The sequence below is a fragment of the Eschrichtius robustus genome, chromosome 10 (genome assembly GCF_028021215.1).
Source record: "Eschrichtius robustus isolate mEscRob2 chromosome 10, mEscRob2.pri, whole genome shotgun sequence".
NCBI lineage: Eukaryota > Metazoa > Chordata > Mammalia > Artiodactyla > Eschrichtiidae > Eschrichtius > Eschrichtius robustus.
In genome coordinates, this window is record NC_090833.1 from 114,056,226 (window position 1) to 114,083,609 (window position 27,384).

The window sequence follows — 27,384 nt, forward strand, 5'->3', positions numbered from 1 at the left end:
TTTGGTGGCTTTCTTTCTGTGGGATATATACTCATCTCTGCTTTCAGTCTCCCGCATATAAAACATTAGGAGGGCTCTCCTGGAGTTTATAACAAGTATAGTCTAATATTCATTGAAACAGAATCTTAGCATGCTGTTTGCTCTGTAGGTTTCACTTTCAAACTTACTCTGCATGTTTGCAGTCAAAGACAGTATTATTATTGTCTCCTCCTATGATCTGTAACAATAGGGATTCATGGAAGGATTTATGATCTCTTTCCTGCTCTCCAGTTTAACAGATGTCAGAATTACTCTGCAATGGAGTTTCTCTGCATGCAAGGGTTTACCCTTATTCTTTTTTTTTTTTTTTGGTGCGCCACATGGCATGCGGGACCTTAGTTCCCCGACCAGGGACCGAACCCGCACCCCCTGCATTGGAAACGTGGAGTCCCAACCACTGGACCACCAGGGAAATCCTTATCCTTATTCTTATTGCTTCTGATTATTGGTGAAGTGCTTTAAAAATTCTCAATTTCCTTTATTTTTCTTGACTGCCCTATAACTATGTTTTACCAATGGGTCATTTAAAATATTTCACATTCTAATTTTTACTGTAAAAGAATACTGGTGGGGTCTTCCACAAGAATATTTTCGATCAAAATATGCCCCCCCTCTATTTTGTTTTTCCTGTAATGAACAGAGATCTGCAGATCAGACTCTAGAGTGCAAAGTTTACAGGATTTGGAGTCAGGCCAGACCTGGGTGGGAAGTCTGTGATGATGAAGGATGTGAGTAGGTGCTGCAAACTCCCTAAACCTGACTCGGGGGGGATCTTTGTCCTCTTAGAGGGTGGAGGAGGGTCAAGCTTTTGACTACAGACCTGACAGTGCTCATTCAGTAAACATTTATTAAGCCAATAATTGGAGACCCCAGTAAATCACTTGTACTTAGGAAGAGAAACAGCATTTCTTCTTTTTTTAAAAAATATTTATTTATTTATTTATTGGCTGGCTGCATAGGGTCTTAGTTGCGGCCCGTGGGATCTTTCGTTGTGGCGTGTGGGTCGTGGCGGTGCGTGGGCTCCTCTCTAGTTGTGGCTCATGGGCTCCAGAGCGCATGGGCTCTGTAGCTGTGGCGCATAGGCTTAGTTGCCCCGTGGCACGTGGGATCTTAGTTCCCCAACCAAGGATAGAACTGGCGTCCCCTGCCTTGCAAGATGGATTCTTAACCACTGGACCACCAGGGAAGTCCCAGAAACAGCCTTTCTCAATAGCTGAAGGAATGCCTTAGAATGCTAAGTCTGAAAGATGAAAAATATCGACTTCTGTATTTCTCGGTGAGCTTTGGATAATTCATCGTCTTCCGTTTATTGCCAATTTAAAGCGAAACAGTTTTGGCTAGCCATGAACGAGCTGGTATGAGTTGATGGTTGTGTGGTAGAGTCTCACCTAGGAGGCTGGCTGTCCCGTGTCCCTCTCTGCTTTGAGCCAGGTGTGCTGTGCCCCCTCCCCTTGGCTCTCTTCTCCCCTCTCCACTGTGTGCAAACTCCAAGGAAGATTCCCAAGGGCTGTACAGCCCAGTGCCGCCTCTGAGGGAGCCTGGAGCTTACTGTCTTGTTAGGGAAATGAAGCAGGGGCCCGCCAGCCAGGTGAGCTATCAAAGGCATGATAAGTGATCGGTGACCCATACGAGGGCTCTGTGGGTACCAGTTGTGAAAGGCCTGTGTTCTATTAGGACTTTGCACAGTAATCAATGTTTAGGAAAACTTTATAACCTCATTCCTGTAATGTATTCAGTCACTGAAATCCTTCTGTGTCACCAACATACCAACAAGAATCACTCTCTAAGTTTATTTGTAAATCAGTTGTTTGGACCACAGGACATACCGTCTTGTGGAAACAGTGTCGGCACAGTCATAGGGGACTGAAAATAGATCATGCACATTTGCTAAACCCACCCAAACAGTGTTCTTCACTCTTTCTGTAAACCTCACGGTTTGTCTGTCAAATGTACCACTGTGGGTACCATCTCGACAATCCGAGTACATTCACTGCTTTCCTCTCTGACCCCTAAGCACTACAGGAGTCTCTTCTGGGGGAGAGGAGGATTAATTCTCCGGAGCTGTGTACGAGAAAGTGCTTCTTTCTAGAAGAGATTCACCTCCCACGTGTCCCAAAGCAAGAAGCAGGGGGTTGCCGGTCACCCGTGAGGGATTGTCCCAACTTGGGATTTATGCTTCCACGCTTTCTAGTTTATAGGAAACTCTCTGGAACTTGGTGGGAGCATCTCTACATGTTGCCTTTCCCTCTCTGTACATTTTCTGATTCTGTGTATTTTTCTTTTATCAAAGCCCATTTTAATGTACTAAAAAGACTGTCTGGTATGAATTCACTAATCTCAAGAGGTTTGACCCCCAAAGTGAGTCCATTAAGTGTTCAAATCAAGTCCTCTAATTTGAACTTTGCGGTAATAATTAGGTTGCTTTGCCTCCGAATAATGTTCTAGTTGACTGCCCCTTGGAGGGGCCCGTTGTCTCTTAGTAGTTCAGTTGTAACATCTAATTAACCATAACTCACAATGAAGACGGGTATTATCCATCTGATTAGCAAATTAGGCTCTCATACAAGGCAGTTCCTGGGGATGGTAGAGATGGCTTTAAATTAAAAACAGTTTGCATTTCTTTTGTATGAACGGTTTTTAGATTCATTTCTAAAATATTATTCAAATGATTTTAAACATGATTTTGTATTTTAATTCAAGTACAGCATCTTTGAAGATCCCTTTTGAACTCATCTAATTTTAAAGAATAACGAGAATGTATGGTATTTTTATAAAGCAGACATTTTGTTAAATAAATTTATATTTATTTATTTACACATTTCTTTTGACTGTGTTGGGTCTTCATTGCTGCGCGGGCTTTCAATAGTTGCAGCGAGCGGGGGCCACTCTTCGTTGTGGTGCACGGGCTTCTCATTGCGGTGGCTTCTCTTGTTGCAGAGCACAGGCTCTAGAGCGCAGGCTCAGTAGTTGTGGCACGCGGGCTCAGTAGTTGTGGCTTGCAGGCTCTAGAGCGCAGGCTCAGTAGTTGTGGTGCAAGGGCTTAGTTGCTCCGCGGCATGTGGGATCTTCCCAGACCAAGGCTCGAACCCGTGTTCCCTGCATTGACAGGTGGATTCTAAACCACTGCGCCACCAGGGAAGTCCTAAAGCAGACATTTTTTTATTGACTAGGAAACATCTGTAGAACCATTAACTTTGTTTTTTGGTTGGTGGCCCTAGACTAGCGGTGGGTATATTACTGTTGAAATCCACTGAGTGGTACCCTGATGACCTGGAAGAATTACTATAATTTCAAACACGACAATTTCTGCCCAAGGTTTTTTGTATCACTGGGAGGTAATAATGAAATGATGAGTTTTACTCAAGTGAAATTTTGGTGTCTTGCTACCGTGAACGTTAAATGTAGCAGTTTTCTGAATGTATTTTTCCTCTTTTTCTAGAGATTTCACTTATGCGCCACCAACTGACACTATATTTAGTATTTAGGGTAGCAACTAAGCACTAAAAAGTCCCCTTCAATGATTTTCAGTCCAGAGCCAAGGACATGAGTTGTAGACCTATTACTGACTGGCCCTATGCCTCTGGTTAAGTCACTTCAATTTTCCTCACCTATGGAGCGTGATGAGTTGATCTTAAATATTCCTTCCAGTTCTACGATTCTGTGATTTCTCTCGTCAAGTTTTACTTATGGCATAGATCTTATCTATCACGTATTTCGTTTTTCCTAAAAAGCATCCTAATTGTCGGTCTTTTGGTGTTTCTTTGGGCTGCATGTCACTTTGGAAAGCAAGAGTCAAATCAAAATAAAGCTGACATGTATCAGACGTTTAGTCAAAAGGCAAATGCCAGGGTCTTATCTTTGGTCAGTACAGCATCTGTCTAATCTCCTGCAGCTCTCTGTCTATAAGACTGTCACTGATATCAAAATCATGACCTTGAAGCACTTTAAGTTCATCAACGATCTAGGTCTGTTCAATAAGTTGTGCTTACTATGTCAGAAAAATACAGTAGCAGAGTTTAGACAGCTTTCTAGTCTACCTTTGACAGAGTGTTCCCAAGGGGACAGGGAATCTAAGTGACCATCAGTTTTACAGAGCAAGGCCAGGGTATCCCGAGTGGTGGGCTCACCAAAGGCTGGACAAACAGCTGCCCTGGGCTCAGCAGCTGGAATTGTTGCCAAGTTCCTTCTATCTCCTTTGAATCCCCTAATTTAATCTCAAGGACAGAGCAAGAGGGGCAGGAGACCCTACTGATCTGGAGATATGCGTTTCTATATCTAAATACACATTATAGAGCTGAAATTTCTTTGATTTTTATACTCTGGTTTTGGTAGATAGAATGTAGCAGAATATGGCCTTAAGAGCATATAGAATATACGTTAGTTGTTGTGGGTGATACCTGATGATGAAATGAAATGTGTTATAAACACACAGAAATATACATACCTTAAACCTTCCTGGTGCATCCTTTTACTACAAGAATATACTCTTAAGTATTCCGGATAATCTGAGGTCTTATCACAGGGACAAGAAGTACTTCACAATTAGAGACTATAAGATATTCTTCCACTTCTCAATCTCCTTGACACAGGCCATGTGTATATTTTAATCCCAAGTGGCAGTGTTAAGGATAACTGTCTACTTAGCAGTGTAGAGACATTTTCTGTATTCTTTATACAGGAGAAATGTACAGATTTTATGTCTCTAGTTAACTCCAGAAAGCTGTCAATCTCTTTACGTCCTGGTTGACCACACTAAGTATGTCCCTTTTCATAGCATTCAAATATAAGCATTTCATATTATCTCTAGAGCACAAAAAATTTAACCAAGAAAGTATTAGAATTGCTGACACTGTACCTAATTGCTTCTATTACGACTTCAGCTGAGTTCTGTTTCCAAATGTCTTATTTTCTGTTCTTTTAATATACAAAGCATCTTGAGTCATTTGGGAAATAGCTGGGACACTAAACTTAAATAAGTAGACAACATATATTCCAGCTAATATAAAACAAAGAAGAGATAGAATGTCACCCTTTACAACCCCTAATGAACTAATGGATCAAGCTAACATCACAAAAGGAGCCAGATCACCTGTTCTGTGCTTCCTGATGAGGGAACACATCACTGCCTATAAAGCATTCTTGGCAAAGTGCTGAATCTGAATTCGGTCATGCCTATAGATCTAACTACCAACTTATAGGAAATAAAGGATCGATGAATATGTGAAATGGCACATCTGGGAGCTACTCAGCAAAATCTAAACTATAGCGATTTCTCCAGGGCGAATGGCTTGATTTCTTCAACAAATAAATGAGGAGAAGAAGAAAAAAAGAAATGGAAAGAGAATCCTAAAGATTAAAAGACACTTAAGAAATATATCAAAGGAGAGAACCTAACGTGGATCCTGATTCAATGATACAGTTGAGAAAAAAAAAAAAGAAAAAAGCATCCCCTGATGTCTGGGAAGTGGTCTGACCCTCACGGCCGGCCCATCCATCTGGTTCTGCTGGACATAACCATCTTGCAGACCATCACCATGCAACAAGCTCACTCTGAGAGCATGCTAGAATGAGACAAACATGATCACCCTGAAACCCACGATATACCAAATATTCCCCTCTTTCAGCTACAATGTGTGACTTCTACTTTTTACCAATTTTTTTTTTTATGTTGTGGAAAGGATTTGAGATTTGTTTTTTTCCCCATGAGCCTCCCTGATTCCACTCAGTCATGGGAGGAGAGAACTGGATACCATTCTTCGGGGGTCCTTTGCATTTCTGCATGTTTTGTGAATGAGGCAACCTCTACCATTTGTTCTGGATTATCTTTTCAAGGATGTTTACATAGCGAACAGATGGGGAAGACAGAGGTCTGTGTTTCTCACAGGAGCAAAAGGCCGTTTTATTTACAGCTCTGGAAGGTGGAGATAGTGTTTCCCTCTGCAGGCCTGCTGTCCATTATACGAGATTTGGGTTCCCTCACTTCCGAGAGGAGGGAAGGTCACCAATGAAGGACTGGTAACCTTTCATGACAGCTTTGGAGTTTTCTGACCAGGGCATGGGGAGGAATCTAGGGGAAGTGGATGTTGGTAGTTACACATGCCTGGCGTCCTGTTTGTACCCCCAGCACCGCCCAGCTCGGGCTCAGCTAAGCTCCACTCCACCGCTTACTTTTTTCTTGTGATTTTCTCCTCTTGTTAAATCCTTTTAGTGCCTGAAAATGTCTCTGACATCACACACACATTTCATAGTGAGAAACAGTGAGCTGTGGTTACCTGGAGAATTCTGATACTTGTCTGTGATCTGCCCTTAGATCCTACATGCCACATAGAAAAGAGGGATGGGCTACATCTCAGCGTGGGGGTCCGCTCTTGGCCGGTCAGGTCAGCTGGACACCTGGCAACTTCTATGGGGTCCTCGTGTCTCTCAATCTCTCTTTCTTTCATCATTTGCTTAAAGAACAGCTAATTGATTTGTATATTTTCAGCATAGCTTTAAACGTGTGACATGCTCAGAGGAACACAAAAGAAATGTCACACCATCTGTTCCTTCCCCCCAGGGTGTAGCCCCAGTGGAGTAGTAATGGCCATGAATCTAGCGGCCAGGATCATTCACGGAAAGCTTCCTTCTCCATGGTTAGAACTGTAAATGGGTTTACAGTCTCCTCTCTGGGAAACACTCAGATATCAAAGATCATTTGTATAATACCTTATGAATCAAGGCCCCCAAAGTGAAAAATATAGGTGCCACATACATAAAAGGATTAAGAACATTTTCAGAAAAAATACAGTGTGTAAAAAGGAGAGAAAGGAAAAAAAGGAGAAATCCATAGTTAAAATATTTATTTTCTTCATCATTTTAAAAATTTAGTGTATATCCTCTTAGAATGGATTTTGCAAAAGAGTAAATAATAGACTACTCCATACAAAATACTTTGGCATTTGGGTAATAGCCTAAAAACTGCCTATACAAATGTGTACATACATAAATGCCTATACAAACATTGCATATCTGTGATGCAGCTTTTATTTCAGTTCATCTATCATTTGATTTTCACATTCATTGCTTATTGCAATTTTGAGAAGGTAATGTATATTTAGTTACAGTAGAAATATTTGAATTCTATTTTTCCTTTTCCACAGTATTTGCCTAAGGACTGTTTAAAAACTGGTCTTGTCTGATGATTCAGATATTTCTCAGATAATTCATATTTAGATTATATGATATTTTCCTAAGCATTTTATTTTATTTATTTTAATTTTTATTGGAGTATAGTTGATTTACAATGTTGTGTTAATTTCAGGTATACAGCAAAGTGAATCAGTTATACATATATGCATATCCACTCTTTAGATTCTTTTCCCATATAGGCCATTACAGAGTATTGAGTAGAGTTCTCTGTGCTTATACAGCAGGTTCTTATTAGTTATCTATTTATATTTATTAGTGTGTATATGTCAATCCCAGTCTCCCAATTTATCCCTCCCCCCTTTCCCCTGGTAACCATAAGTTTATTTTCTACATCCGTGACTCTACTTCTGTTTTGTAAATAAGTTCGTTTGTACCCTTTTTTTTTTAGATTCCACATAGAAGCAATATCGTATGATATTTGTCTTTCTGTGTCTGACTTACTTCACTCAGTATGACAATCTCTAAGTCCATCCATTCTAAGCATTTTATAGTTTTCAAAAGTCATTATAATTAAAGGACTTCTGTGAATGAATCCAAGTGACATAATCTGAATATAAAATTTATAGTTTGTTCTGGTTACATGAACCTAGAATGAGAACTGTATTTTCTCTACGTCAGGCAATATAAAATTTTGAAATTCAAGATTATTTGCTTTGTATCATTTCTTCTGATGTTGTAACTTCTGCCTCAAAGGAAAACGATGTGAATGGAAACTGGGTAAAACTCAGAGGTCTGTTCTATGAAATATTTTTGCTGAGTATTTTGAACTCCCCACAAATTGATCCATTTTAATACAATAGAAACACTTCTGCTTTTTAATAATTCAGTAGTTTTATTTTATTTTAAACATCCTGTGTATTGCAAGGAATAGGTCATATAGTTTCTAAGTTTTCACTTGCACCACGTACATGATAATTTAGTCTAAATGCACAAATGTAGAAGTCTTACCATCAACATTACAAAAAGTCATTGGTTCAGTGTTATGCTGTTTGACCCTGTAAATATTTAAGAATTTTGCCAAAACAGTGTTAGGCTTTAGTCTGTAAGTATTAGAGAATAGTTTAATTCTAGAAAAGCATTGCACATAATGCACTCTTTTAAATAAAAAACCCTATATAAATATCAGTTGAATTATCAGTGTTGACATAGGAGAAAATAATCTCTAAGCTCATCTAGATCACCTCTTCCTTTCACCTATTTAGTTTTTTTTTCAAATTGTGGTGAAATGCACATAACATAAAATTTACCATTTTAACTATTTTTAGTATACAGCTGAGTCAGTAGTGTTAAGTATTATATAATCAAAATGGTTGTCCAGTTGCGCTACAGACGGTTTGATCTTGCAAACTAAAACCCTATAACCGTTAAATAAGTCCCATTTCCCCCTCTCCCCAGCCCTTGGAAACCACCATTCTGCTTTCTGTTTCTATGAGTGTGAGTACTCTAGGACCTCATATAAGTGGAATTATACAGTATTTTGTCGTTTTTATTATTGGCTTATTTCACTCAGCATAATGTTCTCAAGGTTCACCCATGTTGTAGCCTGTGTCAGAGTCTCCTTCCTTTGTAAGGATGGATAATATTCCATTGTATGTATAGACCCCATTTTCTTTATCCATTCGTTAATTGGCATTTGGGTTGTTTCTATCTTCTGGCTATAGTGAATAACGCAGCTATGGATATAGGTGTACAAATATCTTTTCGAGACCCTGCTTTCAATTCTTTTGGATATATACACCCAAAATGGAATTGCTGGAGCATACGGTAATTCTATTTTCAATTTTTTGAGGAATCACCACACTGTCTTCCATAGCAATTGCACCATTTTCCATTCTCACCAGCAATGCACAGGATACTTATTCAGTTTTAAAGCCCTTGTGATCTTTTTGGTAAAATGTATGTTTAAATAAATCTTGTTTTAGTTGAATGTGGAGGAAAACTCTAGCCGAGGTCTTGAGAATGACCTAAAAGTCTTGAGAACAACCAGAAAATTCCCCAGTGACTCTTCCTAATCCACTGAATATCAAATATTCTATAAGGAAAGAAAAATCTGAGTACTGACAGTGACAAATACTTTCAATGTAGAATGCACCAGCTCTCAAATTAAGAAAGGGGCACAGATGCCAGTTTCAGGACTAAAATTGTACAAGAAAAGCCTCCAGCACATGTTTCTCTTTTTCTCTCTGTAATACAGACTGATCAAGAACACCTTATTTGAAAACATCCTAGTTCCCAGTCTAAACACTCCTTGTAGTTTAGAGTAAACAACATCTGATTACGGGCGTCTGTGCCAGTTCCTCTCTGCACTATGCCTGCCTCTTCCGACCTCAGACATGAGGCCTGCAGGCTCCATCAGCAACCCCCAGAGCCCTGCCCTCTCTCAGCCTGAATTATCAGTTCTATACTTTGTACTTAATTATCTTAGTTAATCTCCTCATATTTACCAATATATCCATCTTCTCATTCTTCCCAGAAAACTCACAACTTATCTTTCAATGATTCCCTTAATCTGTAAGCCTGTCAGAAATGCACATTTTATAAGATAATTTGTCTTGAGACATAAGAGGCTTTAAAAAATGAATTTAACCAAGAAAAAAACATCAGAAGGACCAGTATATTTATGCTTTTTTTCCTCTAAAGCCCTTAAGGGTAAAAGTCCTATTCATATATTTCACACTTTTCCAACTACTTCAACAACTTCTTAATATATTTTGCTGGACTCCAGGTTATGTGATTTGAAGCTGATCGTTTTTGTATTGCAACGTTAATGCTACTGCTAACTATTGATTTATTTGTACCCTCACACACATTCATACCTTGGAATAAGCAGTGTTTTGTGAGCTGGTTTGACTCCTAGCGACCATCTTAAAAATTGGGACTAAGTGAATTTTTCCCATCAAAATAATGATTTTTCTGTAACTTGTTTTCCTAAGACAAAATCAAGTCGAGAAATAAAAACTCTGGGCATAAACAATTCCAAGGTCATATGAGCCCATCAACAAGGCAAGTAACAGGGTGACATCACAGCCTCCCAGTGAAATCAAATGCTGCTTGTATCAAACCAGCAAGCTACACAAGGTCACCTTTGGATCCAAGGGATTTGAAAATTCATTTATGGAATTTTTAGAAAACTCAAAGTTATAAAAAACCAAAGCTGGGATGCCTGAGAAAGGGAGAAATTGATCTTCAGCAAGTGAAAAAGCATAAAATTCAAGCAGAACCAAAGACAAAAACAAAGACAAACTATAAGATGCCATACACCAGCACAGATATCAAAGGGGAGAAACAGAATCTCCGCCCTTTTGAAAGTACTAGCAATTCTGCATTTCTCTGGAGTTGAAACAAACCTAGTGTCATTCACACATACATGCTACAAGCCATTTTGTTTTTCTTTAGTTTCTCTGAAGCATCTATTGGAATTACTGGGTGGGAATGTTATATGGGTAGAGTTATAGGGACCAGTAATCTCAAATTAGCATGTGTGTGAGTGATTGAATACTGTCACCCAATAACTGCCAAAACAGCCATAAAAACCTCTGGGGTTTGGCTTGACTTCACAATAAATAAAGACAAATTGGAAAGAATCCCTCTAAACAGTTCGTGTGAGAAAAATGCTATGTCAAAATTTCAGTTTAGATGAGACCAGAACTAAATTAAATATCTGGGAGTTGGTCCTGTTCCCAAGGCTACCAAAACTCCCAGTTCCTAACAATATTCTTGTACTGCAATATAGGAGGAGACATGCAGGAAATGAGCTGTCTGCCCTTGTTGAGGAAAATTGACTTGCTAAAGGTACGTCCTCCCAAGGCATTGCTCCATTTCTTGATAATACTATTAAAGAATTGAAAGGAGAGGGACCATAGAAGATATTGTCTTGGCTTAAAATTGAAAAAAGAAAATATAAAGAGGACCAAAAATGTGTCTCATGTCCTTGAATGAAAAGAACCAATAGAATAAGTAGCGAAATATGACAAAGTAATATATGGAAATAATAATAATATCTATATTTATTCAGTGCTTATAATTTCTATTCTGAGATATAGTCATGTGCTAATTTATTACATCCTCATTTTACAGATGAGAAAAATGATACTCATTTGCAAATGAGGAAAACGAGGGTCAGAAAGGTTAAGAAATTTGCCCAAGATCATACAGTAAAGGGAGTCTGAAATATTTTAAGTACTCAATAAATGTCAGTGATTACATGTCAGGAGGAAAAGAAAAACTTGAACCCAAATGTATCCATTAGGAATCTTTTAAGTATAGGGAGTTTAATGTAGTGAATTAAGTATTTATAGTAATATATATATAATTATTATAGAAGACCTGGAAAGTTTAGGAAAGTGGAAAGAAGAGGAAAAAAATCAATAAGAATTATACCACTAAAAGTCAATCACTGTGAATAAGCCAGAGAGAGAAAGACAAATACTGGGTGGTATCACTTTTATGTGAAATTTTTTAAAAAGTCAAATTCATAGAAACAGTAGAAAAGTGGTTGCCTGGGCAGGGGGTGGGGGGAATAGGGAGAGGTTGGTAAAAGGGTAGAAACTTTAGTTATAAGCTGAATGCGGTCTGAGCATCTAACATAGAACATGGTGACCGTAATTGGTAACAATGTGTTGTGTGATTGAAATTGCTAAGAAGGTAGAACTTAAATGTTCTCACCAAATATATATACATGATGATGATGTGTTTAAGTTGACATGTATGTACATCAAATCATCATGTTTTACAGTTTAAATATCTTACAATTTTATTTGTCAATTATACTGCAATAAAGCTGAGAAAAAAGCCAATCATTGCTTACATTTTCCTTTACCTTTTATGCTTCTATTTAGAGCCTACATGTTCTTTTAAAACTAAGATTGAAATTTTCCATGTTATTACCTTGAAATATTATTTCAAATGTGGAGTAATTTTTCCTTATTGTTGATTTAGGTTGTTTACATGATTACAGCTATGACTATTATATATAATATATAATGAATATTTTGTGAATAAGTGTTTTCTGAATCTACAATTTTCCTTAGGAGAGATCCCAAGAGCTGAAACCAGTGCATCATAGGGTAGGAGGCTGTTGAAGTGAAAGGCTGTATAAAATATCTAATTAGAAAAGGCTGAAACTCTGTCTTCATTGGCTATGGAAGCCAAGGAGCTTGGAGGGGGCAAGGAGACTTGAATGGCCGTAAAACTCATTCTCTTCTTTATTGAAGGAGAACTGAGGCCACCTCTCACCATCAAATGGCCAAACTGTCAGCACCTCCCCCTTGTCTGCCGATGAAGGGAATGAACTGTCCGTGCACTCGTATCAGACCACCCTCTCCGCTTGTGCCCTTGATCCCACCTTCCTCATCTGCCCACAAACATGGCTCCTGTAGCTGTCCCATCTCTTCCTTGCATCTTCATGTTTGGTCCTCTACTGAGTCACTCCATCTCGAAGCCAAAACACTGCAATATCCCTTTTCCTAAAAAGCAAACCTTCTTTGACCCACACCCTCCTCCAGCTTCCGCTCGCTCATCAGCTCCACGTTTCAGCAGGATTTGGGGAGGGAGTTGTCTAGATGTGCATCTCTACTTCATCTTCTCCCATTCTCTCTAAATCCACGCCTTTTGTTCATTCATTCAAGATGGTCACGGGGATGCGTAAGCATAGCATTGTGCTAGAGCCCATGCTCTTTTACCCTTTGAAACAGGAACTTGTTTTTTCAGAGGGATTCCTCTGCTAAGATAAAGACTCAGGGTAAAAGGGATGTGATGTGAACACTGACTGAGAAGGTAGAGTAGGAAAGGACAGAGGGAGTTGTTACCAAGGAAATCATTTTGAAATTCACTGACAGAAGAGAAAGTGGGTTCAGAGGCTTAGAGGTCTGACTGTGAGCGGAAAGTACTTCTGTGTGCATCTGCAGGGTTAGTTCTAAGATTCATACTTTTCTGATATAGCCAAGAAGGCGGGGGTCATGAGCAAAGATCTGGTTCCTGGAAAAAGTCTGAAGTGGTGAGAGCCCCTTGCTTGAGTAATTGAAAGCTAAAGTGGACCGAGCAGTATGAAGTATCATGTGGCAATCCTCTCCAGGGAATGGGGAAAATGATCCAATAGGTCTTTTCCATCTTTGCTTTCTGTGACCTCTGGCTGTTAACATCACTTTCCCTCGTTATGTCAAAATGAACTGCCTATGTACCACTGAACTCTAGAAAGCACTTTTTCTCCCTAGGCAAGACAACAACCTAGCATTTGCTACATGCACTTCATTTCAACTTAATCAGTGTGCCAAAGAGTCATTTTAAAATGGGTAATATTATTTCCAGGATATTTTGCTTATCTGCTGGGTACGTGGTTCCCCTTCCCTGTCGAGCCAGAGCTCCCCCAAATTTTAGAAGACATTCCGAGGACAATGTAAGGTGTATTCGCAAACTGGGAAGTCAAATGAAATGACATGGCCTTTAGATTGCCAACAACCTCCAGAGCAGGATCTTTTTTTTAATTAATTAATTAATTTATTTATTTTTGGCTGTGTTGGGTCTTCGTTTCTGTGCGAGGGCTTTCTCTAGTTGCGGCAAGCAGGGGCCACTGTTCATCGCGGTGCGCGGGCCGCTCACTATCACGGCCTCTCTTGTTGCGGAGCACAGGCTCTAGAACGCAGGCTCAGTAGTTGTGGCTCACGGGCCCAGTTGCTCCACGGCATGTGGGATCTTCCCAGACCAGGGCTCGAACCCGTGTGCCCTGCATTGGCAGGCAGATTCTCAACCACTGCGCCACCAGGGAAGCCCCAGAGCAGGGTCATTTATTAGTACTGGAATCTGCTCAGGTTGGTTTTTTTCCATAACATTGAAAACTGAAAAACACTAGATGACTGCATTTATATTCTACAGTATTGCATATATTTCTCTTTCTCACGCAGGCAGAGGAATAGAAATTGTTTAAATTTCTTACCAAGAAATAAATAAATGGTGTATCTTGGAGTTTTATACATATATGTACACACACATGTACATACATAGATACATATGTGTATGTATCACTCAGTCCCTAAGAATAAATGAAAGGTGCCTCATTTGTAATTTATTCGAAGAATCACTGTTTCCTACACAGTCTTGATTAAATGAGGCAATAAATCATATGTCTGGAACCTGCCAAGTGTCTGCCAAGGTACAGGTTGGCTCACAAATTAACGAGGACAGAATTGTGGAGTTTTATAATCTGTCACTTGTGTGACAAGTAATGATAAAGGGCAGCAGTCTTCTCTACTGATAGGCCGGCCACATACTTTTCCTACTGTAATTCTTTTGTTTGGCCCTGTTTATCTTCATTTAAATGGGCTGTGTCTCCTTGAACTCCAGCAACGATATATATTTTCCCTACTAATGATGTGTCTCCGTGGTCCCAGGGTTATTTTCACACTTGATGAAGTCCACCCATGGAGGGACCACAGTCAGTTAGTGTGCTGCAGGTGGTGCCGGACAGGACGTTGATTTTTCCCTCTCTCAGTGGACAGAGGAGCCCTGCATTGTTAGAGTTACCAAGGCTCCACTCCCGGGAGAGATTTGTTTTTCCCAATGACTTTATAAAGATCATTTAGCCTGCAAATTCTGCCTGTCTCTCAAAATTTGTGTTAGACCACATCCCTGGTTTCGAATCTGAGACTACTCTTTCTACCTATTTGATGAAGATGAGAATAAACTAAGACAAATGATAAGCTATTGAACATTAATTAATACAACTAAAAATTAACAAGTTAAGGGCAGTGCTAGAGACGCCATGCCGCTCTTTGAACGATCCATGAACAAATAAAATGTAACACAAAGGTGGTGCAAGGCTGTGATACAGTGAATGTTAGGGCACAGGGCACAGCCCTCAGAGTTGTGTAGCTTACAATTTCAGCAGGACATAGTAAAATTTCAGATGGGAAGATGAGTAATGTCAGAATAAGGCTTGTTTATTGAAGGTGTTTGGTATAGATGGTATAAAGATTCTGAAAGGCAGGATCCTGGAACTTGGATGAGTCAGATTTACAGAGATGAAGAGGAGAAAGGGAAGGCCAAGTTTTGGGAATGAAGTAATAACCAAGCCAGGACATAAGCCGTCCTGAGAAGGTCCTTTATTATAGAAACACGCCCCAAAATGAAACAACCGACCAACCAACCAACCAAATAACAACCCCTGCTTGAGTAGATCCTTGCAAAAAAATACCAAACTATGAAATTATGTGAAACCAGAGGAAACCAAAAACACTAAAAGAAGCTGTAATCTGCATCTTCTCTTATTTTTCCCTTTAGTGACTATAATTTCTTCAATGTTTTCATTTGCATATTGATATTTTTGGGAGGCTGGGTATACATGCATAGGCAAAATGTTTAATACAAAAGGGTATATTTTGAAAAATAAGCCCCATCTCATACCCTCAGTACTCTATTATTCCTTACCAGAAATAACCCCTTTTACTGGTTTATATATATTTCTAGGATATTTTAACCATATGGAATTATATATACATGAGTGTGTGTGTATATTGTATACATTTAATGTGTAATATATTTATATATATGAATGAATTTCTACTATATGTTTACACACATGTATAATTCTATATGCCTAAAATATCTTAAAATATATATATTTAAGTTGATTATATATACATAAATGAATTTCTATCATAGTCTGTTAAACTCTAAGGGGATTTCTTTTGAAAATCTGGCACTACGTTGTACTACTGGCTATAGAAATACCCTTCATTTATTTATGCTCATTTTGTACTAAGAAATAGTTTCTTTTTCCACCATATGGTTCTGGTGAATTCTCGTGAAATCTAACTAAAAGTCATCACTAGAAGCGTAATGAAATGTCTCAGGTGGTTCTGATATTGTCAAGTTGTCCTGGGAGAGGCACCAACATGATAAACAACACCAGTCCTAGCGCCTGGGACTTGTACCATTTGGCTCTGTGATCTTTTGACCAAATCACATGGTCAGGAGCTTGTCATGGTTTCTAACAAAAACGAGCTCTTAGTAAAATGTCAAGAGTAGATACTAGTGTAGCAGAATCCGAAGTGCCTTTTTATGTAAGTCTAGAGCCAAATCTGAATGGGGACAAAAAAGACAAATCATGAAGTATTGAATTCAAATACTTGTGGCCATGTTATATGAAATAACATGTTCAGAAAAATGCCCAGAAGTTCTCTTGGGCAGCCTTCTCTGACAATGAATTTTGAATAAATTTTAGGGTCACAGATAGATATTAACATTTTTTTTGGAAAAGGAACAGAGACTTAAACTAGTTCAAGCAAAAGGCGTATTTATGGAGCCCAAAAGCAGGAAGTGTAGCTGGGTTGCCCTAAAATTTAGATTAATTTTACAGATTAGGAAACGAGGGCTTATAGAGGATAAACAACTAGCCCAACTCTAGTCTACATCAAAGTCTGTATCCTTTCCCGCACACTGAGACAGGATAAAACAATCTAAGGACAAAATATTGAAACAAGTTTCCTTTTTAGTTTTTTTCTAATTGACTTCATTCAATGATTCATGAATCCGGCAGCATCCTATCTAAAAGCTAGAAGAGTTCCTCCCAAATTTCCTTATTGCTGAAAACACTTTTCTTGGCTAAACTCGTATTTCTCCAACATATAATGAGTAGCACTTCTCCAGTTCCTGCATTTTAATATAGTGTTTCGAAAGGAACACAGAAGTAATTCTGTATCTCTTCTCTGCTCCACTTACATCTGCTTAAGAACCGCTCTTGCCATATTTGTTGGTTTACAATTGTTGGGTGATTTACATTTACAGTGTAATTGCTGGTTTACACATCCATCACTACCAACTAATCCATGAGTACTTAGCATAGTATTTGGACTTAGTGAGCACTTGGAGGATGATTTTTAATGGAAGTAAAATTGAATTATAGTAGCCCCTTCTATGTATGAGAGGCAAATCTTTTTTTCTCTTTTGTTGTAGTTAAGATGTGAAAAGACTTTGTGATTTGAAGGAAGAGTGACAGAGAAAGACGAGTATCATATGACATCACTTATATGTGGAATCTAAGAAAATGATACGAATGGACTTATTTACAAAACAGAAATAGACTCACAGACATAGAAAACAAACTTACGGTTACCAAAGGGGAAAGGTGGTGGAGAGGGATAAATTAGGAATTTGGGATTAACATATATACACTACTATATATAAAATAAACAACAGTGACCTACTCTATAGCACAGGGAACTCTACTCAATATTCTGTAATAACCTATTTGGGAAAATAATCTGAAAAAGAATGGTGATATATATATATATATATATATATATACACACACACACACACATATATATATACACATATATATATATATATGACTGATTCTCTTTGCTGTACACCTGAAACTAACACAACATTGTAAATCAACTATACTCTAATATAAAATAAAAATTTTAAAAAATGATTAGTAGTGTTTCTAGGGTGGGCGCCTTGTTCATTAGGCATTAGTCTGAAATGCAGTCAAGGGCGAGGTGGTGGTAGATGCTGAATGCCAAGTTCATTAAAGAATTAATCTGGTGCATAATAGGGAACCAGGCATGAGTTCTAAGCAACATTCTTCTTGTAGTACTATAGACAAAAAGGTGAGCGGTAACAATTTGAAGAAACAATCAGCAAATATAAGGAGTCAGAGAACTTGTACCTACTCTCTCTCCATCCCTCAGCGGCTTACTGCATGTATTGATCTGTTTTCCCTTGAACACCTCTCTTCCCTAAGTCTTGCGGCCGTATCCCGCATAACCCTCGCTCTGTCACAAACATATATCTGTAGTCTCAATTTTGCAAGAAACATCTCTGCCCTCTCTCCCTTTCTCTCTCTCCTCTCTCTCTCTTTCAGAGCACACAACTCACAACCACCCTGGAAGACTTCCTCTGAAGAAATCACTCAAATCTTCCACATTTCATATCTTTGAGGACCAAGAGGGAAGCAGCCTTTTTAATGCTTTCAGGTGATTAGTCTTCTAGTCGTGTCTTAGCTCGGGGGCTTAAACAATAAGAATTTATTTCTCACAGTTCTGGAGGCTGAGAAGTTCAAGATAAAGGTGCTGACTAATTCTTGTTGAGGCTTTTTTTTTCAGTTTTCAAGCTGTTTCTTGGAAAGCGTGTGGTCTGGCAGAAGTGGCCACCCTGCTGAGACCCATCCCCACTACCCCAGACCAGCTTCCACCTGGAAGCTTCCCAATCCGGAGAGTCTCAGCAGCTCTGCGCTCTCCCCATGTCTGCTCAGAGCCTGGGATCGTGTCAGGCAGCAGTGCCCACGGGGGCCTGGAGAAAGCCCGTCAGGTAGAGAGCTGGGAGAAATGGTCCACTTGTAATAAAGCAAGTTCTCTACCTTCTGGAAGGCGTGAGTGTGTCTGGGACAGACAGCAGTAGGGACGCTGTCCCCCTGCTTCAGGACGTCCAGTCCGGAAGGCTCGCTTCTCCAGGACCTGCTGGGACACCTTCTGGATCAGTTCATTGCTTTTTTCTGGAGAATACTTGTCCAGCTGAGACAGGGTGAAGAGATTCTGGTGGTAAGCGTCCGTGCAGAAGATGTTGGCCAACAGAACCTCATGGTCATGGTTCCGGAGCCCCACGCGGATAGAGCGGCTGGCCCGTGATAGCATGGCCCTCATCCCATACAGGTTGATGAGGATGTTGGCTACTCTCTTCAAGACCAACTGCTCCTCCACGATAGTGAGCTACCTTCTCACTATGTCCTTACAACGGAGAGAGACAGAGAGAGAGAGAGAGAGAGGGAGAGAAAACTGGTCTCTCTTCCTCTTCTTATAAGGACATTAATCCTATAATGGGAGTCCCACACATACGAACTAATCTAAACCTACCTAATGACCTCCCAGATCCCCACCTACTAATATCATCACATTCAGGTTAGGGCTTCAACACATGAATTTTGGGAGAACACAAGCATTCAGTCCATAACATGTTATAAACCAAACTGACCAACTCATTGGCCTTGATACTCAGCTGTGCTATGCTCTATCAATCATTGTTGTTGTTGTTTTTTTTTCCCATCAGTTTACTGGCTGCTCCCTCTTCTTAACTGAGGGTATTGGGACCAGAACAATTCCAAAACCTGTCTACACAGTTCGTCTTACAGCTTTGTCTCCTTGACTTCAGTAGCACTTAATTTCATCATACTTCAGTATCCTATTCTCAGGACCCCATCTTGTGTTTTGCCCTCACTCTAAACTACCCCATGACACAGGAATAATAACTCTAGTGTCTGAATCTCAGATCAGAGTTTCCTATCACCTGCTTCTTCCTGTGTCTTGACCTTCTGCCATCATGTTCTCCATTTTCTTCAAACCCAGCGGTTTTCTCCTGGTACCTATTCCTTTTCTGTCCCGTGTGAATTCCATGCTTCAACATCTGAACCCACGTTGTTGATTCCCCTGACCCCACATTCCCTCGGAACACATCTGGCCAGACTTCATCTCTGGATCACACTCCTCTGTGCTCTGTTCTTCCTGAACGGAGGTGTCAGAGTTCATGCTGAATAAAATACAGTATCTGTGCCTGTGGGCACCACAACAAATATGAAATGCTCCAATCACAGCTGGACGCTTGGGACTAAACCTCAGCCCTCTCACCTGTTGGTGAGCGCCTTGTCCAGTGCCCTTTGATGAATCACCTTTACCTGTCCCTTCAAGCTTCTGTTCAGGTACCACTCCCCACTGTACCAGTCAAAGATGTTGGCTTCTCGTTTTCAGTGAAGGTTAGAGTTGACTTTAGCTTCTCACTAGACTGTGCTCCTTGAGGTCAGGGACCATGTTTTGTTCATTTTTATATACTTAGCACAGTACTTGGGCATATCCTAGATAATCAATATTGAATGAGTAAACGTACCCTTTTCCTATTCACAAAATGATTGCTGTCTACACCCCAACTTATCTAGTCTCAGAGGATGTGTCTTGTGCTGTTGAGGACCAACCTCTTTGCTTGCACCCTAGACCTCATCCCTTGATGACCCCTTTGTGACCTTGTTCCATTTGTTATCAACTCTCTCTCACACATTCAATTTTTTTCCTCAGTTGGCTTCTTCTCTTTAGCTATAGACATTTTTGAGTCTCTCTAATACTATACAGTCAGTCCCCTATATACGAACCTTCAAGTTGTGAACTTTCAAAGACGCGAACATGCGTTCGCATGTCTAATAATGTAAGTTAGTTCACGTGTCTGGCGTTCATTGTCATGTGTGTGCATCCTCTACAAGTGGTTGTGCTTTTGTGTACTTTACAGTACTGTATAGAGTACAGTATCTTTATTTCAAGTCTAGGATGTCCAGAAGCAAGCATAAAACAGTGGTGATGTAGCTGGTACTGCTAAGAAGAGCCAAGTGATGATGATGGAAACAAAAGTGAAGATAATTGAGAGAGTGGAGCGAGGCAAAAAGTATTATAAACCTATGACAGTACAGTACTCTATGGCTGATTGTGTTAGTGTGGTACCCAGGCTAACTTTGTTGGACTTATGAACAAATTGGACTTACGAACACGCTCTCGGAACTGAACCCATTCGTATGTTGGGGACTTACTGTACTAGACAAACTAATAAAAGTACTCCTTTAAAATCTGAATTTCTCCCTAGCTGATACAAAATGTTCTACTTTCCATCATCTCCAAAATCATGGAAGAGTTGCTCTTTACTCCTTGAAGCACCGAGATCTGGCTTCAGCCTCTACCTCTGTTTGGAAACTCCTATTACAAAGATCTCCACTTGTCAAAGCACACACACGTTTTCCAGTCCTTGCCTCACTGAACCTGACCTCTTCTTCTGGAAGTTCTTCCTTGCCTCTTATGATTCTATGTTTTAGATGACTTCTCAGTTTCCAGATAGACTCCTCTGTTCTTCATCCTGCAAATGCTGGGCTTCCCCAGGGACCTCTCCTTGGCCCTCTCTTCCCACTTATCTCCCTGGTGATTTCGGCTTCCCCCAAACTCTATCCAGTAACTTAAGACTTCATATTACATCACATTGCCTCCGTGAAGGAAGGCACAGGTAGTGGGGAGTTTTGCTTTAAAGCACAAGACCGAATGACTACTTTTTTTTTTTAAAGGTAAAGCTATTTTAATTTTATTTATTTATTTATTTATTTTTGGCTGTGTTGGGTCTTCGTTTCTGTGCGAGGGCTTTCTCTAGTTGCGGCGAGCGGGGGCCACTGTTCATCGCCGTGCGCGGGCCTCTCACTCTCGCGGCCTCTCTTGTTGCGGAACACAAGCTCCAGAATCGCAGGCTCGGTAGTTGTGGCTCACGGGCCCAGTTGCTCCGCGGCATGTGGGATCTTCCCAGACCAGGGCTCGAACCCGTGGTCCCTGCACTGGCAGGCAGATTCTCAACCACTGCGCCACCAGAGAAGCCCTGAATGACTACTTTTTGAGGTGATCTATTTCAGGGCTTCTTAGTGCTTTTGGCATTTGGGGCTCGATAATCCTTCGTTATGGGGGCTGTTGTGAATGCTTAGCAATATCACTGGCCTTTACTGGCTAGATGCCAGTAGTACCCTCGAGTTAACCAAGCCTGTCTCCACACGTTGTCAAATGTCTCCTTCAGGGCAAAATTGCCCCTGGTTAAGAACAGCTAATCTATCTGAAAGCGGCTAATAACAACGGGAAAAAGAGGAACGTTAGTCAATTGCATTGTTAGTTTCCAGAGATGAGCTCTAATTTCAAACTAATCTGATCATGTTTTTTTTAATTTTTATTTTTATTTTATATTGGACTATAGTTGATTTACAATGTCGTGTTAGTTTCAGGTGTATAGCTAAGTGATTCAGTTATACATTTATGTATTCTTTTTCAAATTCTTTTCCCATTTAGGTTATCACAGAACATTGAGCAGAGTTCATTGTGCTATATAGTAGGTCCTTGTTGGTTATCTATTTTATATGTAGTAGTGTGATCATGTTTTGAACGAGAGCCTTATGTCTTAAAATCTGCACTTCTTCCTACCACTCTCAGGGACCTGGCTAATTAGCAGGGTAATTTGACATCATTTCCTGGAAATTTATTTTTTCCTTCTCTTTGTTCTGTTATTTACTTTCCCTGGAATAGAGGCTGAACTGCAGTAACAGTGGTGGACACCTCAACAGCAGCCCGGAATAGAAGGTCCTTGGGGAGGGAGAGGTGGGAATGACTGAGAGATAACTGACCCTGAAAGAAGAAAATAAAACTTCTCAGGAGAATGTTTGAAACTGTACCTAATTTGTTTTTTGATGAATCAGAGAAACTTGCGAGGGCTTATTCTCTTTATGCCCATGAATTCAGCCAGTATGAGAATAGAAATCACCCCTGTGGAATTTTGAACCTTCATTACTTTTCATTTATATTCTTTACAGATTAAATATGCAGATTTTTCTTTGCCACATTAAGAGACTATGCACATCCCAGAAGAACATGCCCTTCTACAACACCTTACAAAAGGACCTCTTTTAAGTTTGCTTCTTGGTGAACCTGTCACTGAGGTTAGGGACACGCCTGTGAGAGTTTTGGAAAGAATTGATGCCTTTAGAGTGAAAGATGGAGAACTTGTGGATAGAAAACTTTACTGATTCAGTTTGAATCAAAACCAAATAAAATGCAAAACAGGAACAAAATAATCTCAGACAAATATTTATTATGTTAAATAACCTTATAAATTAGAGGCAAGAAAATCCTTTTTCTTTCATGACGTGATACCTTAATGGATTAATCATGTTCCTGAAATAGGAGGGAAGAAAAATATTGTACCCATTGGACCACAAAGTGAAGGGTGACCCTTATGTCCTATGTGAAATTTGACCAAAACTTCACATTTTGCAAACCTCTACCTAGAGTGCTGTAAATACAGACGAGAGAGAGATATTCACTTTTGAGAAATACTTTGAGCTTCCCAGTTGTAAAGGATTTATGTTTTCTGAGGTTTCTTAAAGGAGCTTAGTGGCCATGGCTGGCAGACAGCCAGCTGATTAGAGAGAATTGAAGCTTAGGTTTCCCACCCCCACCCCCCGCCCCACTAATGTCTCTGGTTTGCCCTATTTTGCAGTCATTGGCTTTTTCCTTCTAGAGGATTCAGGCATGCGATTCCCCCTTTCCATTCAACTATGAAACTGTTAACTGCAATCGTGGAAGGAGGTTTCCCTTCAATGATTCTGACATCCTTCAGAAGCAAGACCATTGATCACCTTTCATCTTAATGGGTTGGAACTAATTTCTGAAGGCCTAAAGTTTCCTCAACTGGAAAGGAAACAAATTACAAGAAACACCAACAAAAACCCACATACAGTCAGCATAAGCTCCAGAGAGTAAAAGTCATGTCTTAACTAAACAGATGATCAGTGATGATTAATGCCTTCTGCATACATTTCTCTCTGGAAAACTGTTTAGAATTCTTTTTTTTTTAATGTAGCACTCACATGAATTCAGCCTTAAAGAGGCACCCTCTTTCCTATCACTGCCTGTTCTCTGTGTACTTTATTTTTCATATGAACTCTTATGACCATCTGACATAACACACATTTTTCTTTGTGGTTATTCTTTCTCTCTCCAATAGGATCTAAGTTGCATCAGAGCAGGGACTTTGTTTTTCTTTACTGCAACGTAGAATAATTCCTGCTACATAGCTAGGCAGTCAATAAATAGGCATAAATGAATAGAATTCCTAATTAGTAGGTTTATGTTCATCGTTTAAGGATATAATTTCACTTCCTCTTGTGTTTGCTTTTGGATGACTTCATACTCAGCCAAATATTACTACATTACTGCCACCAACAATTATCGGTTAATTTACTATCTTTAGAGACCAAAGAATGCAAATTTCTATACTCAAAGTAGAACTGTACTCAAACTATCCCGTTAAGAGAGTTGTTTACTCATTAGAATCCCTGCAATAGGTCTCTTGGCTATTTATTCAATTATCAAAACTCCAATCAAATAGGCTTCCAGGATTTCCAACTTTTGAAATATTACCCTTTTCTCTTTTATACTGATGATTTCCTTTGCATATAATAGAAACTCATTCTTTTCTTTTTTGCTTTCTCTTCTTTTGGCCGAATAAATCTAGTTTAAATAAGTTAATGAATACTGAAATATTTTGAAAAGTCTAAGGTGTTCTGAAGTGTTAAGTTGTCTTGCAAAGCTCTTTCTGACCCAGCTGACTTTTGCGTATATTTTTTCAAGCCAATTATTATAACCTTGTTATGTCTTTCTATTTATCATTATCTCATTCACCAGTTTTCAGAGCTCTTGTACTTTATTCCATTAGTTTCTATTCTTCACATTAGGGAAAGGCTAAGAATCATAGAGCTTTCAGAACACCCTGGGGTTAAGACTCTCCATTTTCCATTGGGTTTTGTCTCTTTTTATACCATTTACTCGACAGTGAAGACATGTACTAATTATGTACTCATGGAGATGTACTGGCATTAGCAAGAAAGTTATAAATCTGCCCAGCAGGTAATCACCTCAGCTTGTCTTGTTTTTAGGATGATTTCCTTTGGATCTGTGCTAGGGTTCAGAAGGAATGTGATGGGCATAGGCAGTAGATGGGTAGGGGTAGCATCCCCAGTCCTGTTTCTGGAAGCTTCCTCTAGCAAAGATCACTTTTATTTTTATGAGAAGCAAGCAAGCACTTCATCTAAATTGTGAATCAATACATTATACACATAATTTCTATCCCAGTGGTTCTCGATGGGGAGATGTGTGGGAAAAGGTGGTAAGTTTTAGAATTGCCTGGAAATTCTTCCAACCACACAGCCCCTTCATGCATTCTTACATGGTTCTTAGGTAAGTCCATCTGGTGGCTGCGGCAGACACAAAAATGGTTTTCCCCCAAATGTTCACATTCTAGTTGCCAGAATCTCTGAATATGTTACCTTCCACGGCAAAAGGGAGTTTGCTGATGTGATTAACTTAAGGAGCTTAAGGTTATCCTGGATTATCCAGGTGGGTTCAGTGTAATCACGGGATCCTTATAAAGGAAAGAGAGAAACAGGAGAGTCAGAGAGAGAAATTTGAAGATGCCACACACCTGGTTGTGAAGATGGAGGACGGGGCCACGAGCTGGGGGATGCAGGAGGCTTCCACAAGCTGGAAAAGTCAAGTAAACGGGTTCTCTCCTAAAACCTCCAGAAGGAACATAGCCTGGCTGATTCAGCTTGGACTTCTGATCACCAGAACTGTAAGATCATAAATCTGTGCTGTTTTAAGCCACTACGTCTATGGTAGTTTGTTATAGCAGCAGGAGGAGACTCATATAGTGTGCTTGTTGGCACGTGTGGTTTGGAAAAGATTCCTGATACTCCTTCTTTTCTTAATGAGAATCACTGTTTTTGATATTTTATTAAGAGCTATTAAAATGATGTCATGCTATCTTATATTAAATTTAAGAATATTGATAAGGAAAAATGTCAGACTGAATGTTTTGTTTGAAAAGAAGTATTAACTATTAACAAAATCTAGAATACATCCCTGATGGAGTAATGTACTGAAACTTCTGTCTTCTGTTCAACTCTGCTAATGATGGAATCAAACATACAGCTGAAGACCCATCAATGTTATTGACTGTCCCATGCATAAAATTTTAAAAGTAAAAATAAGTTTATATTGGTTAAAAGAAAATACTAAGGAAGTTATTGAGGCAGGTTTATTACAGAAATTTTTAAAACTTTCATTAATAAGGCAATAATAGACCTTGCAAACCCCTCTAGTGATCTGATTTACCACAATTTCATTAACCTCCAACGTTTCAGAAGTAATTCTTCTACGTCAGAGTATATGAAGAATCATGATAAGTGGATACTTAGGCACCAAATCTAATTCTCAATAGTCTATTCACTTCTCAAGTGATTATGAAACAAATCCTCTCTAACTTGCTAAACAGGACTTAGAACTGCTAAGTAAACAGATGACTGTGAAGGGATACTTTTCAGACGATTCCACCTTCTTTTGGCACCTGATGGTGGGATGTGGTGAAGGCATGAAGCTGACTCCGTAAAGAAAACACTTGGTCTGGATGAACCAGCCCACAAGGGGAAATAGGGTGAGCTTTATAGATCTCCCTGTAATAAAAGGGAGCAGAAATGCATCACGGGAGGTGATCATTTTTCATGACCGGACTCCAAGGAAAATTACTAGGGTCTTCCAAGGTCTACATACACTTTTATATGTAGTGGCTTTCAAGGGTAGTTTTACCAAAAATTATGCAGAAGCATTCTTCTTATAGTTTGTCCCATTTCTAACCTCAGTAAAAAACTGAGGGCATACTATTTAGTCATGGTTCTGTGATTTTATTTCTACTAAAGTAATGAGAATCCAGCTACGTGGACACGGTGGGGAAAAAAAACCCTGTTGCCATTTTTTGGTGCTCTTAAGAAATGGTGCTTTGCATACATTAATCTATATCCTTTGAACATTTTGCAAGGTAGATTATTATTATCCCTTCTTTAACAGGTGAAGAAACTGGGAGCAAAGAAGTAGATTAGCTGACCCAAAGAGGCAGCTGGGATTTGAACCCAGATCTACCTGACAATAAAGCCCAAGCTCTTTCTCAGTTTGGTACATGGGAATCTTTTGAGGAAAAATATCAGCAGAAGAGTATGTTCCCTAAACTCTGCCTGTCAGATATCAATTGGCTCAATTAATTTTTGGATAAGGTGGCTTGAAGCTGAAGGTACAGGCAGGTGTCTGAATGCAAGTATTGTGATAGTTGAAAATAAGACCAAGGAAATAAAAACGGCCTAGGCACTATTTACACCACTCTATCTAGAAATATGGATAATTTATTCTGAAAATTCAAGACTCTGTTTTGGTGTTGTTGTCTCAATGAAGAATCAACCCATGTTTAGACAGCAAGCGGAAGGGATAGAAGGACTGGATTTGCTTCAGCAAACAGCTTTAGATATGTTCCAGTGTTCAATGAGAATTCATATGAAGACCCAGAAATCTGCAGTGTCATGTATGAACAAGGAGGTCTTAGTCTCAAAGGTTTTAAGGGGAAGACATTACCTGTCTCAGCATGGTTGCTGTTTGATATTTTTACTTAAAAAATTTTTTTAATTTATACAATTTTTAACATTTATACTGCATTTATTATTATTATAAAATATTGGCTATATTCCCCATGTTGTACAATATATCCTTGTAGCTTATTTAT

General features: G+C 39.4%; 1 protein-coding gene across 1 annotated transcript in view; it reads right to left on the minus strand.

Moving 5' to 3' along the window:
• GALNTL6 (polypeptide N-acetylgalactosaminyltransferase like 6) overlaps positions 1–27,384 on the minus strand; it is a 1,183,510-nt gene that overhangs the window by 198,547 nt on the left and 957,579 nt on the right. The window lies entirely within an intron of this gene.